The sequence below is a fragment of the Oncorhynchus nerka genome, linkage group LG22 (genome assembly GCF_034236695.1).
Source record: "Oncorhynchus nerka isolate Pitt River linkage group LG22, Oner_Uvic_2.0, whole genome shotgun sequence".
In the NCBI taxonomy this organism is placed as follows: domain Eukaryota; kingdom Metazoa; phylum Chordata; class Actinopteri; order Salmoniformes; family Salmonidae; genus Oncorhynchus; species Oncorhynchus nerka.
This window is the reverse complement of record NC_088417.1, coordinates 66,843,889-66,861,944: the sequence shown is the minus strand read 5'-3', so window position 1 is coordinate 66,861,944 and position 18,056 is coordinate 66,843,889. Positions and strand designations below refer to the sequence as shown.

General features: G+C 45.3%; 1 pseudogene; it reads left to right on the top strand.

The window, feature by feature from the left end:
* The first annotated feature begins 364 nt into the window (after window positions 1-364).
* LOC115104774 (transient receptor potential cation channel subfamily V member 1-like) overlaps window positions 365-18,056 on the top strand; it is a 39,452-nt pseudogene continuing 21,760 nt past the window's right edge.

The following is an 18,056-nucleotide window of genomic DNA, read 5'->3' as shown; positions in this document are numbered from 1 at the left end:
AACCAGCTTTGTTAGCCATCTGGGGGTGAAACATCACATATCTTAAAGCTGGTGTATTCAGAGGTCAACTCTCCTGCCATGTTTCAGAGGATCTATGAACATTTTACGGCACCTTTTAGATAAATGTAAGAAATCATTTTTGGTCATATGTAAATTCAATGTCAAGTTATTCAAATGTGTATGACCAAACAATATTTGACCAGGTCAAAACTTAGGAAGAGAACCATGAATGCAGTCCCTCACTGCATTACAATGTAATTCAATTAGATTTGGTAAATCCTCTCAGGGGATTTATAACATACTGAACACACTGTATTTACATGAATGTGATGTGTTATCATTGTATCGTCTCTTCCAGACCATCGGTGTGAGGAGTCATTATGAGCAAGGCAATGGACCTAGAGTACACTACCTTCTCTCTGGAGACAGTTGACAGGAAAAATGATGAGAGGGTACAGAGCAGACAGGTGAAGAAGCTTGACCACCATGGACTCAGACTAACAGGAGGAACTGGAGAAGGCCATACCAAAGATAAGATTCAATCTCAACTTTGACAAGTGAGACGTGCCGTTCACTGAACATAATAACACATACTGTGCTGAATGGGGACAATTGGTGTTTATAGCCATATTGTAGTAACAATAATAACAGTTTTAACACTGTTTGAGAGGACACACCTGTCTTCCTCAGGGGGAAGGATTTGTTAATCAGAAGCTCATTTACGATATCATTAGAATAAGGCCTTTTGTTTTAAAGCTATTTTGGGCAAGACCATGTGTATTTTGTTTTCTAATTGAAAAATAAATGCTTTCCCAATACTAAAGTCTAACATGTTTATTTGTAGGAAAATAAAAGGTTTGGAGGAGAACAACGAGGAGGGGGCGCTGTTTGAGGCTGTGTCCACTGGGAATGTCATGAAGCTTGAGGGTCTGGTTCAGTACCTGCATCAGTCCATGAAGAAGCTCTCCAACACTGAGTGTTAGGCAGACTGTGTATTATATTCTGTAGTATTGTATAATGTTTGCATTTTAGGATACCATTGTACATTAGTACTTTACAGCTTCATGTCCACACCCCGGGTACACTATAGCCTTAACCCTAGCCATTACCCTAACCCTATCTTCATGTCCACATCCCAGTCCAACCCTAACCTCAACCCTAACCCTAGAATGGTTATAAATTGTACTTATAGCTGTAACCTTAGCCTTAACCCTATCCCTAACCCAAGTACATTGTAAGTACAATGTAAGAATGAGTTATTACAATATTTGTTACACTGTGATTACACAGTTATAAGGGCCCTGTAACGTAACGCAGGTAGCCTAGTGGTTAAGAGTGTTGGGCCAGTAACTGAAAGTTCGCTGGTTCGAATCCCTGGACAGACTAGGTGAACAATCTGCCGGAGTGCCCCTGAGTAAGGCACTTAACCTTAATTGCTCCTGTAAATCGCTCTGGATAACAGCGCCTGCTAAATGACAAAAAAAATGAAAGTAAATGGATAATATTTTTAGTCTGTGTATTCTTTTATACTCCATTCTTTCACATCCTGCTCTCCTAGATCAATCGTATGGTAAAAACACCCTGCTGAAGGCTCTACTGAATCTGAGAGACGGCAGAAATAACGCAATTACATTTCTCCTTGACATCTCAGAGAAGATGGGGGACATCAAATCATTTATAAATGTAGCATACACCGACAGCTATTACAAAGGTGAACTTTCATATAACCAGAATTATCATTACCTGATGTTGTTCATCTATTCTACACCATGCTTCTGACAACTCAGTTTTATGTACACAGCCCTCAACCAATGTAATATAAAAATACAGTCATGTTAGTTTATGTGTAAGGCCATGCATTTTCTAACTGTCTATCCTTTCTTTCTCTGTATCATTCAGGGCAAACAGCCCTTCATATTACCATTGAGAGAAGGAGCGCCTATTCTGTTCAGCTATTGATCAAGGAAGGAGCAGAAGTCCATGCCGAAGCCTGTGGGAAATTCTTCCAGCCTCATGATCTACTCAGCTTCTGCTGTAGTTTGGTGAGTGTGTCAGTATCACTGAGCCTTGAACAGTGCCCTCCTCTGGTAGGTTTGCAACAGACTTTCCTGCTTGTCAGACCTCTAGTCATTCCTCTGAGAGAATAATAATTCCCTTGTTTATGACTTAGGGAATTGTATGAAAGTGTTTTGTGAAACCTTACAGAAAGTGTGTTTGCATATCCAGAAAATACAATTGTCACTGTTGTGGTGGGTAGAGTGATGGAAAATACATTAAAGTGAGGGAAATGTGTTTCCAAGTGAGCTGACTCTGCCCCTGGCTGTTTGCACCAACCAGTCTGAGGTAGACGACTTCCTGCTGGAGAACTCCTACCATTGGGTGGATGTGAGAGAGAGGGACTCCCTGGGTAACATGGTGCTGCATGCCCTGGTGGTGGTGTCAACTGATAACACACCAGAGAACACGGACTTCATCACCTCCATGTACGACTACATCACCTCACCACTGCTGCTCGCCTGCACCCCAGGTGGAGGCTGGAGGACTTGGACAACAACCAGGGCCTGACGCCTATAAAACTGTCTGCCAAGTTTGGCAAGATCAGGGTTAGGAACGTGTCTGATATGGAGTAATGTTGTATGGTTGTTCGGCCCACTACTCTATGTAGACCTACTGGAGAACAGATCAACAGTTTGTTGTTTACAAATTAAGCCATCTGATCTTTAATGTAATATTTTGTTCATGTTAGACATCAGAAGAAAATACATTGTTCCTCCATATGTGTTTATGATAATGTGCTACATCCTTCCATTACGTGTTGGCCAATTGTTGTATTCTTCCTCTAGCTGTTTGAGAACATGATGCATCATGAGTTTCATGAGAGGGAGACCACTGAGTAAATTCACTGAGTGGGTGTACAGACCTGTCCCTTCCTCCCTGGATGATTTGGCCTCACTGTGACTCCTAGGAGAAGAATTCTGCCCTGGAGATTGTCTACAGTGTTAATATAATAAGGATCAAATCATTAGCCCCATTTGGTGCTACAATGCATCCGTTGTCCTGATTCTGTTCACATGTATCTACACTGTGTCTGCATTTTGACCAGATTTCCTGATCCCTCCCTGAATGCAAATTATTTCAGAAATATTCTTTCAAAATAATATGTATTTATTTAAAGACACATATTGATGGCCTGAGAAAATGGTGCCTCCTGTCAATGATTTAAGAGGGCTGGATAATGATTATTTAAATGATTTCACTGTTCAGCTCCGTCTACACACAATGTGCCTGACTACATTCGGAGGTGGTCAGGAAGATCAGATCACAATGCATCTTTTAATCGTCTAAACCTGTCTAGAAAAGTGGGTACAATCAGAATGTGTACAAGATTAAGGACATGTTAGCACCAGGTTTAAATGGGGCTCTAAATGCCATCTCCTGTCGTTGTGCCCTTGAGAAAGGCACTCAACCCTTATCTGCTCCAGGGGCGCTGCGCCGTGGTTGACCCTGTGTTCCAACCTCTCTGTGGGTGTGTCTCGGGGGTACGTGTACTGTAAGAAAATGCATTTCAAGAGAAAGAGAGACCAAAAGTAAGACCTACTTGCATCAAAGTGTGATTCTACCCACTGGGCACAGATGTCAATTCAACGTCTATTCCACATTGGTTCAACTTAATTTAATTGAAATGACGCGGAAACAACGTTGATTCAACGAATGTGTGCCCAGTGGGTAGTAGTATCCATTTTATTTTAGAATGCTCAAAATTGAGCCTCTGAACTGGAGGAGTGGGACAAGTTTGCTGCTCAGATGTTTTTCTTAACCGCCTACAAGAGGAAGAAGGGAACGGTGAGGTCTTTCTGCATGATCACAATAAGATACATTATTCTAGCTGAAACTGAGCAACTCAGTTTGGATCCAGGCGAACATCATGCAGGAGATCAAATCAGTGTTGCCAAAGTGCTGTCCATAGAAACAATTTTCACTTCAGCTCAATTTCTCTCACTCTCTGATATCCAGCCACCTTTTACTCTGGAGCATACCAGACAGTAATTCCTGAGTCTAGCGGGTCAACCTTTTACAGCAGTAGAAGCCTGTCACTTATTCCCAGGAGGGGTGTGTGCATGTGTGATGTGTGATGTGTGATTTTACATACTGTATGTGTGAAAGCCATCCTAAGCCATGCCATGTTGCTCATGGACGTTTATTGGCAGCTCTATGCATGTGTGGCTAGGAAATGACTGTTTCATACTGTAAGTGTCAGAGGTTATTTTTTTGGAGTGAGTGATAAAACTCGAGTTCAAGTTGACTTTGTATGTAGTTTTCTGCAGACGATCTTCCTGTCCTCCTCTGTGCTGTACTGCTGTGGGAGGGTGGAGTACCTGGGGTTCTTTGTGCTGTGTCTGTCTCTCAGCCGGGTCACCCTGTGCTACTTCTCCAGGGGATACGGACACATAGGCATCTACAGTGTTATGATAAAGAAGGTATAATGGATACCAGGGCCTGTTTTCACAAAGACTCTCAGAGTAAGAGTGCTGATATAGGATCACTTGCCTTTTAGATCATATTGAATAAAATGATATGGACAGGGGGGGACCCGATCCTAGATCAGCAGTCCTGGACAGGTCCTGGTCACACTCCTATAGATAAGCTATAGGATTCATTGCCACAGGGTATTTACAATAAATGTATGATTGGGACAACATTGGTGTCGTGAACCAGCTGTAGTTATAATCCACAGTTCCTTTGATACTCTCTTTTTTACTACGTCTTCTTTTTCCTTTGCAGATGATCCTAAGTGATATCTTGCGCTTTCTCTTTGTCTACGTTGTCTTCTGCTTTGGTTTTTCAGCAGGTATTTCATTTCTCTTCTGTCACTTTTGTATGCAGGGACACAGAAACACAGCCCGTCAGTGGCTCATGAATTCAAAATGAATCTGTTTATTCTTCCAACACCATCAAAGGACCTATCAAAATTGTAGATGACAGTTCCCTCGTACAATGACACTTCTAAAACACTGAAAACAAATGAGACAGTATAAACCAACAATATGATTTATTAAAAAACAACTGTCAATGGACCGTAATAACGCATTCTCGGTCCCTCCACAGCAGTGGTGTTACAGACTTTGGTTTTTCCATTTATATTTTGAGGTTGGATGTGGTGTCACCTTATTAGTCAGTAGGTGTTACACCTGTGCTGGTTTGTCCATCTCATTAATTGGAAGGTGTTTCACCTGTGCTGGCCCATGTGATATTTAAGAGTGACTGGCCCAGTGCTCCACTTGTCTTAAGAGATGTGGAGGGTTAACACCTTTAGTTGGCTCTCCCAATTTTATTTCTAGAAAAACAATCCTTTATCTGATTTCCCCTGTTTTCATTTTTCTCCACCTTTTGGTTTGTGTCCTGCCTTTAAGTTTGGTGTAGGTTTTTCATTTTGTTTGCCTCTGTAACGTGCTTGATTCTTCATTTATGGGGATTTATTTGCCACCTGCAGAGAGTTGACAGACTGGTTGCAGTGTCAGCTCTTACGCACCTTCTCCCAAGCAGTGGCAATTTTAGCATGTACATCTTGGTGGGGTAAAAAAAAAGGTGGGATGTATGCCAGCAAAGCCACTGCACAACACTAAACAATACATTAATTGCACTATACCACTGCTACACCTGGCTATCAGCGGAACCTTGTCTGGTAGCGAAACAGTTAATTCAGCCTCATTTACTGCCTTTACAAAAACAGCTGATATGGCTGACTTGCTTAAACAAATGTGGTTTCTACTGACTATTGAGATGTACAAACTATGACATAAGGGGACAACAAGCGGAGAAGAGGCAATCCGTAATTTCCATTAAAACATTGAGTGAGCTAGGAAGGATGCAGTCAATATAACTATTTGTGAAGCACTTTTGAAATGTACAGCGACAGAATTCAGAACATGGGCCGTACTTAGTGTTCTCCCTGTACACCAGGTCAGAACCGTAAGATAAAAAAGGGGGCATATAAGCAGACAATGAAAGCTCTTACAATATTCGATAACATTTCTCAAAAACAAATTATAGGCTACATGTGCACCACCAAGTCAGAACAGTAGGTGAAAATAGATCAAATTATTAGGGTGAGGCACTTGGGCTACTAACAGCTTACTACACAACATATACTTATGTATACTGTAGCTAAGAAAGTAATACTATCTCCCTGGCATATTACATAACTTATGCAGCAGCATACAAGACATGTTTGACTCACCTTGTTGTGCTGTGCTCACTTGAACAGGAAGGTGGCACAGCGGTCCTTTGTGTGTAACTTTGGCATCAAACTTTATCATCAAAGTCTGGCGTTCTCTGGATTTATGGTGCTTTCAAGACAACTGGGAACTCGAAAAAAAAACAAGGTTGAATCATGACGTCAGTGATCTCCAGAAAGAGGCCAGAGTTCCTGACTTGGAACTCCAAGTTGGATTACCGTTCAAATGTTTTTTTTTCCAGTCAGAGCTCATTTTTTTCCTCAAGTTCCCAGCTGTCTTGAACTCACTGAAGTCTGAGATTTCCCATTTCCGAGTTTCCTGTTGTTTTGAGCACCGCAAAAGTCAGGCTGGATTGACAGCATAGCCAATGTATTCAACATTTTCTGGCCCGTGGTGTGGCATGTGGATGCTTATCCTTTTAAGCTTGGAAAATAGACCCCAGACTTGGACCACACACCCTCTCCACTGAGTAGCAGGCTAGTGATTGCTTTGCAGCACTTGCAGTTAGCCACGGATTCCTTCCTAACCACTCATTGTTGAATTAGCGACTTCAAACTTGTTGTGTAATGTTTATGTCACGTTCTTTCAAAATCGAACCCAGAAGCAGACCAGGACAAGGAGAGTAGGAAGAAGGTGAGTATTTATTTACAAGTGAATGTGAATGGGTAGATATATCCAGGTGGCGTAGTGGGCAGCGGTGGTGAGTTGATGGGAGTAAATAGGTGGATCCAATGGGGTAGCGGAATCCTCCGACGACCAGGCGGGAATGGGGTAAATGATCCGGGTGAGTAACTGAAGACAGAACAAATGGAGGTAAGTTTAAGGCAAACAATACGTAAAAAACAACAAAACAAATTGTATCCAACTTGAGGCTGATACTATGGCACAACATACTGTTCATGGCTAACGATCCGGCAGGGAATGGATGTCAGGTCAGAGCTTTTGAAGGGGAGAGGTGATGATCAGGACAGGTGTGCAGATTACTGATGGGATACGAGTGCGGGTGAACATCGATCTCCCAACAAGCTCATTCGCCCGGCAACCAGACAGGGTGCGTTCCAGGACACCGGAAACACACTCCAGGACAGAAACGCAGGCAAACACAGACTCAGGAAGCGGGATTCGTGACAGTACCCCCCCTCCGACGAACGCCACCGGGCGGACTACCTGGAGCGCCAGGGTGCAGGCGGTAGAAGTCACGAAGCAGGTCGTCATCAAGGATCTGACGCCGAGGAATCCAACTCCTCTCCTCTGGACCATATCCTTCCCAATCCACGAGATATTGGAAACCTCGACCCTGCCGTCTGGAATCCATTATGCGGCGCACCGTATAGGCAGGACCACCTCCGATCATTCGAGGAGGAGGAGGACGAGGAGGAGGGGGCAACAGAGGACTCAGGAGAACCGGCTTGAGGCAGGAGACATGAAAGGTGGGGTGTACTCAAAGCGTTGCCGGCAATTTGAGTCGGACCACAACAGGGTTAATGATTCTCTCCACCACAAACGGACCAATGAACTTTGGTGACAGTTTCCTCGACTCAGTCCGTAGAGGAAGATCCCGTGTAGCCAACCAAACCTTATCTCCGATGGTATAAGCGGGAGCAGGAATACAGCGACGATTCGCCTGGATCTGATACCGGTCAGAAACTCTAAGGAGGACCTTCCTGGCCCGATGCCAGGTCCGGTGGCAACGACGAATGTGGGCCTGGACAGAAGGAACCGAAAGATCCCTCTCCTGAGAAGGAAACAAGGGAGGTTGGTATCCGTACAGGCATTGGAAGGGGGACATCCCAGTGGCAGATGAAGGAAGGGTATTATGGGCATACTCGACCCAGGGTAATTGAGATGACCAAGAGGTGGGATCAGAGGAGACAAGACAACGCAGCGTGGACTCCATCTTCTGGTTGGCTCTCTCCGCCTGACCATTAGATTGTGGGTGAAATCCAGAAGTGAGACTGACTGTAGCTCCAATGGCCAAACAGAAGGATCTCCAGACAGCAGAGGTAAACTGAGGACCACGGTCAGAAACAATGTCACTGGGCAATCCGTGGACCCTGAAAACCTCCCTAACCAGGATCTCGGACGTCTCCGTGGCAGATGGAAGCTTGGAGAGAGGGACAAAATGAGCAAACTTGCTGAATCTGTCCACAATGGTCAGAATGACCGTGTTCCCAACAGAAGGGGGCAATCCAGTGACAAAATCCAGGGCCATATGCGACCAAGGTCGCCGAGGAATAGGTAGGGGGTGAAGAAGCCCAGAGCTGGGCCGATTGGTACTTTTGTTCTGAGCACAAATAGGACATGCGGCAACAAACCTCCGGGTATCTTCTCCCATGGCAGGCCACCAAAATCGTCTGCGCAGTAGCGCCATAGTCCGAGCAACGCCAGGGTGACAAGCTATCTTGATGGCGTGGGTCCACTGAAGAACAGCAGAACGGACCGACTCAGGCACGAACAACCGACCGGGTGGACCGTTACCGGGGCCGGGCTGCGTCCGAAGGGCCGCCATCACATCCTCCTCAATCCTCCATGTAACGGCTCCCACGACAAGGTTCTGGGGAAGAATCGTCTCAGTCTTGGCCCCACTCTCATCCGTCTTGGAGAACATCCGGGACAAGGCGTCCGCTTTGCCGTTCTTTGACCCAGGTCGGAACGTCAGGGAAAAATGGAAGCGTCCAAAAAACAAAGCCCACCTGGCCTGACGGGAGTTGAGACGTTTAGCCGATTGCACGTAAGCCAGATTCTTGTGGTCAGTCCAGACCACAAACGGTTGCTCCGCTCCCTCCAACCAGTGACGCCACTCCTCCAAGGCAAGCTTCACAGCGAGAAGCTCCCGGTTACCCACATCGTAGTTTCTCTCAGCTGGTGAAAGACGACAAGAGTAGAAGGCGCAGGGATGGAGTTTACCGTCAGTGGAGCTACGCTGGGACAGGATGGCGCCCACACCCACATCAGACGCGTCCACCTCAACAACAAACTGACGGGAAGTGTCAGGTTGAGAGAGAGAATCGGCGCGTTGGTGAATCGGCTCTTCAAGTTCAGAAATGCTCGGTCTGCCTCAGGAGTCCAACAGAAAATTCTGGTGCAAGACGTCAGAGCAGTTAAAGGAGCGGCCACCCGGCTGTAATCACGGATAAACCTCCGATAGAAGTTCGCAAATCCCAGGAATCTCTGGAGCTGCAATCTCGTACCGGGCCGGGCCCAATCCCGAATCGCCCGAACCTTCTCTTGGTCCATCTTGATCTCACCCCTGGAGATGATGTACCCGAGGAAGGATGTAGTGTGGGCGTGAAAATCACACTTCTCTGCCTTCACAAACAGACGGTTCTCCAATAACCGCTGCAGGACCTGCTTAACATGCTGGATGTGGCTGGAAAGCTCCTTGGAGAAAATCAGGATGTCATCCAGGTAAACGAACACAAACAGACCGATCATATCCCTCAGCACGTCATTCACCAAACTTTGGAACACTGCTGGAGCGTTGGAAAGTCCAAACGGCATCACCTGGTACTCGAAATGTCCCACAGGTGTATTGAATCCAGTCAACCACTCGTCCCCCTCTTTGATCCGAACCAGATTATACGCATTGCGTAGATCAAGCTTCGTAAACACAGTAGCACCCTGTAAAGAATCGAAAGCGGAGCTCATCAAGGGCAAGGGGTACTTGTTCTTGACCGTAATATCATTCAACCCCCGATAATCAATACACGGTCGAAGAGAGCCATCCTTCTTACTCACAAAAAAAAATCCAGCTCCCAGGGGTGATGACGAGGGACGAATGAGACCTGCAGCAAGAGACTATGTAGGTCTCCAGGGCTTCCCGCTCAGGTCGAGAAATACTGTATAACCGTCCCTTGGGAAAGGCAGCTCCAGGGAACAGCTTAATTGTACAATCATAAGGTCGGTGGGGAGGAAGTGACTGAGCTTTCTGCTTACTGAACACCTCACCCAACTCGTGATATGTTTCAGGAACCAGGGACAAATCAGGAGGAGCAGACTCACTGACCCGACTGGGGACAGCATGAGAACAGGCAGTCCTGAGGCAGTTAGCATGGCACTCAATGCTCCAACTAGTTACCTTACCAGTCACCCAATCGAACGAAGGATTGTGTTCTCTTAGCCAGGGGTATCCAAGAACCAGAGGAACATGGGGGGGAAGGCAAAATGAAAAAAGAAATAACCTCTGAATGAATCCCCGACAACAACATCTTAACCGGTTCAGTCCTCATCGTGATCCGTGCCAGACTACTGCCGTTCAGAGTGGTTGCTTCAATGGCTTCCGGTAATTACTCCTTGGCAAGCCCCAGCTGTTCCACTAAGTCGGCATCAATGAAGCTGTCATTGGCACCTGAATCGATGAAAGCGTTAATCGCTAAACTCTGATTCTTATTTATGAGGGTAGCAGGAAAACGAGGTCTGACAGGGCTCTTGAGAGGTTGAAACTGGCTCGCTAACAAACCTCCCAAACTTAACGAGCCGAACAGTTTAACGGGCGCTGAGGACAAACGGAGATGTAATGTCCCGAGCTACCACAGTAGAGGCAGCTGTTGGTCTCACGTCTACATTGGCGCTCGTCCTTAGTTAACCCGTGCCGCCCCACTTGCATAGGTTCAGGATCTGGCGGCAGGACTCCTCCACTAATCCCGTGTGAGGGAAAATGATCAACCCGTTCTGGTCCACTTCCTGACCCGAATGGTAACCGAGTCTCAGATTGATTAGATGGACCCCACTGCTTCTCCCTCCTTCTCTCTCGGACTCTATTATCTACCCGAATAGCTAAGGTGACCAAACTATCTAGGTCACTAGGCTCTGGATAGGAGATCAGCTCGTCATTGAGTTGCTCCGACAACCCCTGGTAAAAAACCGCTTGTAGTGATTCCTCATTCCAACCACTCTCCACAGCCAATGTCCTGAATTCTATCACAAAGTCTGCCACACTGCGAGCTCCTTGGCGAAGAGAGAACAAACGTTTAGCTGCGTCCTTACCTCGGACTGGATGGTCAAAAAGCTTTCTCATCTCTGCCGTGAAACCCTGGTATGACGTCATGCATGTGTCCCGTCGTTCCCAAACAGCTGAAGCCCATTCCAGAGCTCTACCACGCAGCAGCTCAATAACAAAAGCTATCCTAGCCTTATCTGTGGCGTAAGAGTAGGGCTGCAGATCAAAAACTAACCCACACTGTAAAAGAAATGAACGGCATCCTCCCAGATCTCCCTCATACTTCTCCGGTGTCGGAACCTTGGGCTCACGGAAGGAACCCGCTCCCGAATCGGCAGGTGATATGGGTGAAACAGGTGGTGGATGATCCGCCGGCAACCTGAGCTGATCCTGGATACTCGTTAATCTATCCGATAAGTTCCGGATTGAACCCGCTATCTCGTGTAGCGCCGTGTTGTGTTGTCCCAACATCTTCTCCTGCTGGGTAATTGTATGGCAAACGGAGTCCAGGTCCGCTGGGTTCATCACTGGCCGGATCGTTCTGTCACGTTCTTTCAAAATCGAAGACCAGGACAAGGAGAGTAGGAAGAAGGTGAGTATTTATTTACAAGTGAATGTGAATGGGTAGATATATCCAGGTGGCGTAGCGGGCAGCGGTGGTGAGTTGATGGGAGTAAATAGGTGGATCCAATGGGGTAGCGGAATCCTCCGACGACCAGGCGGGAATGGGGTAAATGATCCGGGTGAGTAACTGAAGACAGAACAAACGGAGGTAAGTTTAAGGCAAGCAATACGTAAAAAACAACAAAACAAATTGTATCCAACTTGAGGCTGATACTATGGCACAACATACTGTTCATGGCTAACGATCCGGCAGGGAATGGATGTCAGGTCAGAGCTTTTGAAGGGGAGAGGTGATGATCAGGACAGGTGTGCAGATTACTGATGGGATACGGGTGCGGGTGAACATCGATCTCCCAACAAGCTCATTCGCCCGGCAACCAGACAGGGTGCGTTCCAGGACACCGGAAACACACTCCAGGACAGAAACACAGGCAAACACAGACTCAGGAAGCGGGATTCGTGACAGTTTATGTCCAATGGCCGATGAGAACTGGGAACTCAAATAAAAATGTTTTTTAATCATGATGTGATCTTCAGGTCGTAGCTCTAGAAAGAGGCCCATGTTCCCAATTCCGAGTTGGATGAAAGTTCAAAACTTATTTTCCCAGTCGTAGCTCGATTTTCCCGAGTTCCCAGTTGTCTTCAACTCACTAAAGTCATATTTTGCAGTTCCGAGTTGACAGTTGTTTTGAATGCGGCGCAAATTATGCTTCAGTCCAATCAAAGCTACTGTAGATATAACGTGATTTGACGTAATTTTATCTGTGGCCAATGACCTTGAGCCTTCTTGGATGGGCACTTCTAAGGTAACACTATGGCAGCACCCAAGGGGTGAGTGACAGAACATGAGTGACAGAACACTGAACATTTTGGAGCTGCCTTACTCAAGAAAACAAAACAAAAAACATGTTTGTCGTGCACTCAGCCATACAATCTCCATAGACAAACATTGGCAGTAGAATGGCCTTACTGAAGAGATCAGTGACTTTCAATCTGGTACTGTCATAGGACGCCACCTTTCAAACAAGTCAGTTTGTCAAATTTCTGCCCTGCTAGAGCTGCCCCGGTCAACTGTAAGTGCTGATATTGTGGAAACGTTTAGGATCAACATCGGATTAGCCGCAAAGTGGTAGGCCACACAAGCTCACAGAACGGAACTGGTGAGCGCTGTAGTGCGTAAAGTGTCAAAATGGTTTGGTTCGGCCTCCCGAGTGGTGCAGTGGTCTAAGGCACTGCATCAAAGTGCTAGCTGTGCCACTAGAGATTCTGGGTTCGCGACCGGGAGACCCATGGGGCGTCGCACAATTGGACCAGCATTGTCCGGGTTAGGGGAGGGTTTGGCCGGCAAAATAACGTTCCCGTAGTAAACAGGATATTTTGCCAGGACAAGAATATGCATATAGTTGACAGCTTAGGATAGAAAACACTCTAAATTTTCCAAAACTGTAAAAATATTGTCTGTGAGTATAACAGAACTGATATTGCAGGTGAAAGCCAGAGAAAAATCCAATCCGGAAGTGCCTCATGTTTTGAAAGCGCTGCGTTCCAATGCTTCCCTATTGAGCAGTGAATGGGCTATCAACCAGATTACTTTTTCTCTGTATTCCCCAAGGTGTCTACAGCATTGTGACGTAGTTTTACGCATTTATGTTGAAGAATACCCGTAAGAGGCTACATTGCGCAACTGGTCACCTGATGGCTCCCAGAGTGACTCTCGCGTAAAATACAGAGGTAGCCATTATTCCAATCGGTCCTACTGAAAAACGAATTGTCCCGATGGATATATTATTGAATAGATATTTGAAAAACACCTTGAGGATTGATTATAAACAACGTTTGCCATGTTTCTGTCGATTTTATGGAGCAAATTTTGAATATTCTTCGCTGTTTTTGTGACTTTAATTTCCGGGCAATTTCTCAGCCAAACGTGAAGAACAAATGGAGCTATTTCGCCTACAAAAATAATATTTTTGGAAAAAAGGAACATTTGCTATCTAACTCGGAGTCTCGTGAGTGAAAACATCCGAAGCTCATCAAAGGTAAACAATTTAATTTGATTGCTTTTCTGATTTCCGTGACCAAGTTACCTGCTGCTAGCTGGGCAAAATGCTATGCTAGGCTATCAATAAACTTACACAAATGCTTGTCTAGCTTTGGCTGTAAAGCATATTTTGAAAATCTGAGATGACAGGGTGATTAACAAAAGGCTAAGCTGTGTCTCAATATATTTCACTTGTGATTTTCATGAATAGGAATATTTTCTAGGAATATTTATGTCCGTTGCGTTATGCTAATTAGTGTCAGTCGATGATTACGCTCCCGCATGCGGGATGGGGAGTTACTAGAGTGAAAACCTGCTCCAGAGCGCTCATGACCTCAGACTGGGACGAATGTTCACCTTCCAACAGGACAACAACCCTAGGCACACAGCTAATACAATGGAGGATTAGCCTCGGGACAAGTCTCTGAATGTCATTGAGTGGCCCAGCCAGAGCCTGGACTTGAACCCAATTGAACATCTCTGGAGAGACCTGGAAATAGCTGTGCAGTGACGCTCCCCATCCAACCTGACAGAGCTTGAGAGGATCTTCAAAGAACAATGGGAGAAACTCTCAAAATACAGGTGTGCCAAGCTTGTAGCGTCATACCCAAGAAGACGCGAGGCTCTAATCGCTGCCAACGGTGCTTCAACAAAGTGCTGAGTAAAGGGTCTGAATACTTATTTAAATGTGATGTTTCGTTTTTTTTTTGTATAACCTTGTAAAAAAAATTAAATAACTGTTTTTGCTTTGTCATTATGGGGTTTTGTGTGTGGATTTATGAGGGGAAAAAACAATTTAAAATAGGGCTGTAACGTAAGAAAATGTGGAAAAAGTCAAGGGGTCTGAATCCTTTCCGAATGCACTATACTTCATCCAAAGTAACCCCAATATGTACCTTAACAGATATCTTCCCCAACAAGTCAGCTTTTACTTGATCAATTATGGCCATTTTTTGACCCACAACCAAAACTGGAATTCAAGTGGACTTGCTTTATCCAGTCATCTTCTTCAATATAGACCATATGTTACGAATCCCTTTTGGCCCGACAGTCTAGGGGGGATGGTAATGAGACCCGTAACATAACTCATGCAAATTATTATGGTGACAAAGTAAAAGTGTGCACGAAATAACCACGACAACAGAAATCTACCGTCAAACTCTAGGTTTATTTATAAACACACGGTAATGGGGGGAGCAGGAAAAGGGGCTGAGCTGGACCCAAGGAAAGAAACAATAAGTATTCAAAAACACCCCTAAGCTAGACTAGCCTACTTTAACAACAGCTAACTAACTAACCAAAAATACAGTGGGTGGTCCGCCCAGTTCTAACTAGTGTATTTAACAAAGTTCACCTACGGGTAGTGTATGCCCATGGGCGACTTGTCTTGGTTTCCCCCTTTTCCCACCAGCAACACACAAACACCATAACCAAAAACAATACTCACAGGTGATGACAAAGTGCTATGGAGGTGCTTTAAACAAAAGAGAGGTTAAGACACAAAGCGAGAGTGAAACACAGAGACCTACAGACATGGCATTTACAGAGAGATTGCTAGAGATTGAGCTAGAGATTGCTAGAGATCAAACAAATGATGGGGTTTTTAAACCATGGGGAAGGAACTGTGATAGGGTAGGAAATAGGAGGAGGTGTGTCTTCTGATTGATGATTGATTGTTGACTGATTGGGGAGTGATGGTTTTCACCTGTGAGGGGAGAAGGAGAGAAAAGAAACACACAGGATACACACACACACAGGATAACTGTATCCGTAACACTCCCACCCTTAAAAGAGCAACCCTAGGGGTTGCGACTACAGTATTTCAATGACTACTCACAACCTTGCAAAACATACAGAAATCATTTTCACACACGAGACAAAGCATCTGCCAACACATTATCAGAACCCTTTTTGTGGCGGATCTCCAAATTATAATTTTGTACAATCAGCGCCCAACGCATAAGGCGCTGGTTCTGGTTGTACATTCGGTGGAGAAAAACTAAGGGGTTGTGGTCAGTATATACAATCACGGGTAGGGCACTGGAACCAATATATACTTCAAAGTATTGCAGAGCCAACAACAAAGCAAGAGCTTCTTGTTCTATTGTCGCATAGTTTGTTTGACATTTATTAAATTTACGTGAAAAATAACAAACGGGATGATCCACTCCACTCTTGTCCTGCTGCAGTAGAACAGCACCAGCACCTCTGGCACTAGCATCTACCTCAAGTTTGAACGGTTGTTCAAAATCTGGAGCAGCAAGTACAGGTGTACTACATAAGAGTGCTTTCGCTGATTCAAAAGCTCTCTTACAATCAGAGGACCACACAAATGATCTAGCCGGACTAAGCAAATCGGTCAATGGAGCAGCTACCGCAGAGAAATTTTTACAGAAGCTACGGTAGTAGCCAACCATCCCTAAAAAGCGGCGTAGCTCTCGTCTGGTGGTAGGTGCAGGGAATGCAGTTATAGCCAAGACCTTGGCATCAACAGGGCGCACCTGTCCATGGCCAACCTCTTTACCGAGATAGGTAACAGTAGCCTTCCCAAACTCACACTTTGCCAAGTTCAGGGTTAGAGAAGCAGCTGCCAACCGTTCACATACTACCCTTAGAGAGTCAACATGATCTGACCACTCAGAAGAATAAATCACTAGGTCATCAAGGTATGCACTACAATTAGGAACGCCAGCTAATACGGAGTTAACCAGTCGTTGGAAGGTGGCTGGTGCATTTCGCATCCCAAAAGCCATGACTGAGTACTGTAGGAAGTTGTCTGGGGTCACAAAGGCAGAAATCTCAGAAGCACGTGAAGTTAACGGAACCTGCCAGTAACCTTTTAAGAGGTCTAACTTAGTTACATACTTAGCAGCACCAATAGTGTCGATACAGTCGTCCAGTCGGGGTAACGGGAACGAATCTGGCATTGTGACAGAATTTACCTTTCGAAAATCCGTACATAACCTGGACGTACCATCAGGTTTAGGAACCAGAATGCAAGGAGAACTCCAAGGGCTTGAACTTGGCTTAGCCAGGTCATTCTCCAACAAATATCTCACCTCATCCCTCATTATCTTCCTCTTGGAAGCGTTGATACGATATGGGTGTTGCTTGATAGGTGTAGCATTTCCAACATTAATGTCATGTTCCAACACATTTGTGCGAGTAGGAACGTCATTAAAGAGACATGGAAAACTGTGTAGTAGCCTCACAATATCATTGGCCTGTCCATCCGTTAAATGAACCAGACCGGATTGGATAGACAGCAACATTTCTGAGTTGGGCAATCTAACACACTGCTGCTGAGTATTGCGCAACTCCAAGCCATCAACATCATCAATATGACAGTCCACTATCATAGCAGTAGTAGCAGAGGAGACAGCAGTACCTTCCTCTGTTTTTGAACTCTCTAACTGTGTGATGGGTCGGGTGTGGTAAGCTTTCAACATGTTAATGTGACACACACGAGATTGGCGTTGTCTATCAGGAGTTTGAAGCACATAGTCAGTTTCACTTATTTTCTTTTCAATTAAATAAGGACCCGAGAAACGAGCTGACAGTGAAGATCCTGGAACAGGTAATAACACCAGTACTTGGTCACCTGGCTGTAGTGGACGAGAAACAGCCTCTTTATCATAGAGCTTCCTTTGCGAGAGCACAAGCTTGGTGTAGGCGCTCACGAAAGCGACTAACGTAGTCCAACACATTCTCATCTCTGGTACACAACTCTTGGGACAAGAACTGTTCTTTAAGGACTTTCATTGGTCCTCTCACTGTGTGACCAAACACCAGTTCAGCCAGGCTGAAACCTAGGGACTCCTGCACAGTTTCACGAGCAGCAAACAAAACTAGAGGAACTCCCTCATCCCAATCTTTCTCAGATTCCAAACAATATTTACGTAGCATAGACTTAAGTGTCTGATGCCATCTTTCAAGTGCACCCTGAGACTCTGGGTGATAGGCGATTGACACACGGTGCGTAATTGACAAGGATTTTAACACCTGCCTGAAGAGCTTGGATAGGAAATTGGTTCCTTGATCGCTTTGTACCACCCTAGGTAACCCGAATGTCGTGAAGAATTTTATTAAGGCTTTACTCACTACCGGGGCTGTAATCCTTCTCAGAGGAATGGCCTCGGGGTATCTTGTAGCCATACACATTATCGTTAACAAAAACTGGTTACCCGATTTTGTCTTCGGTAACGGTCCGACACAA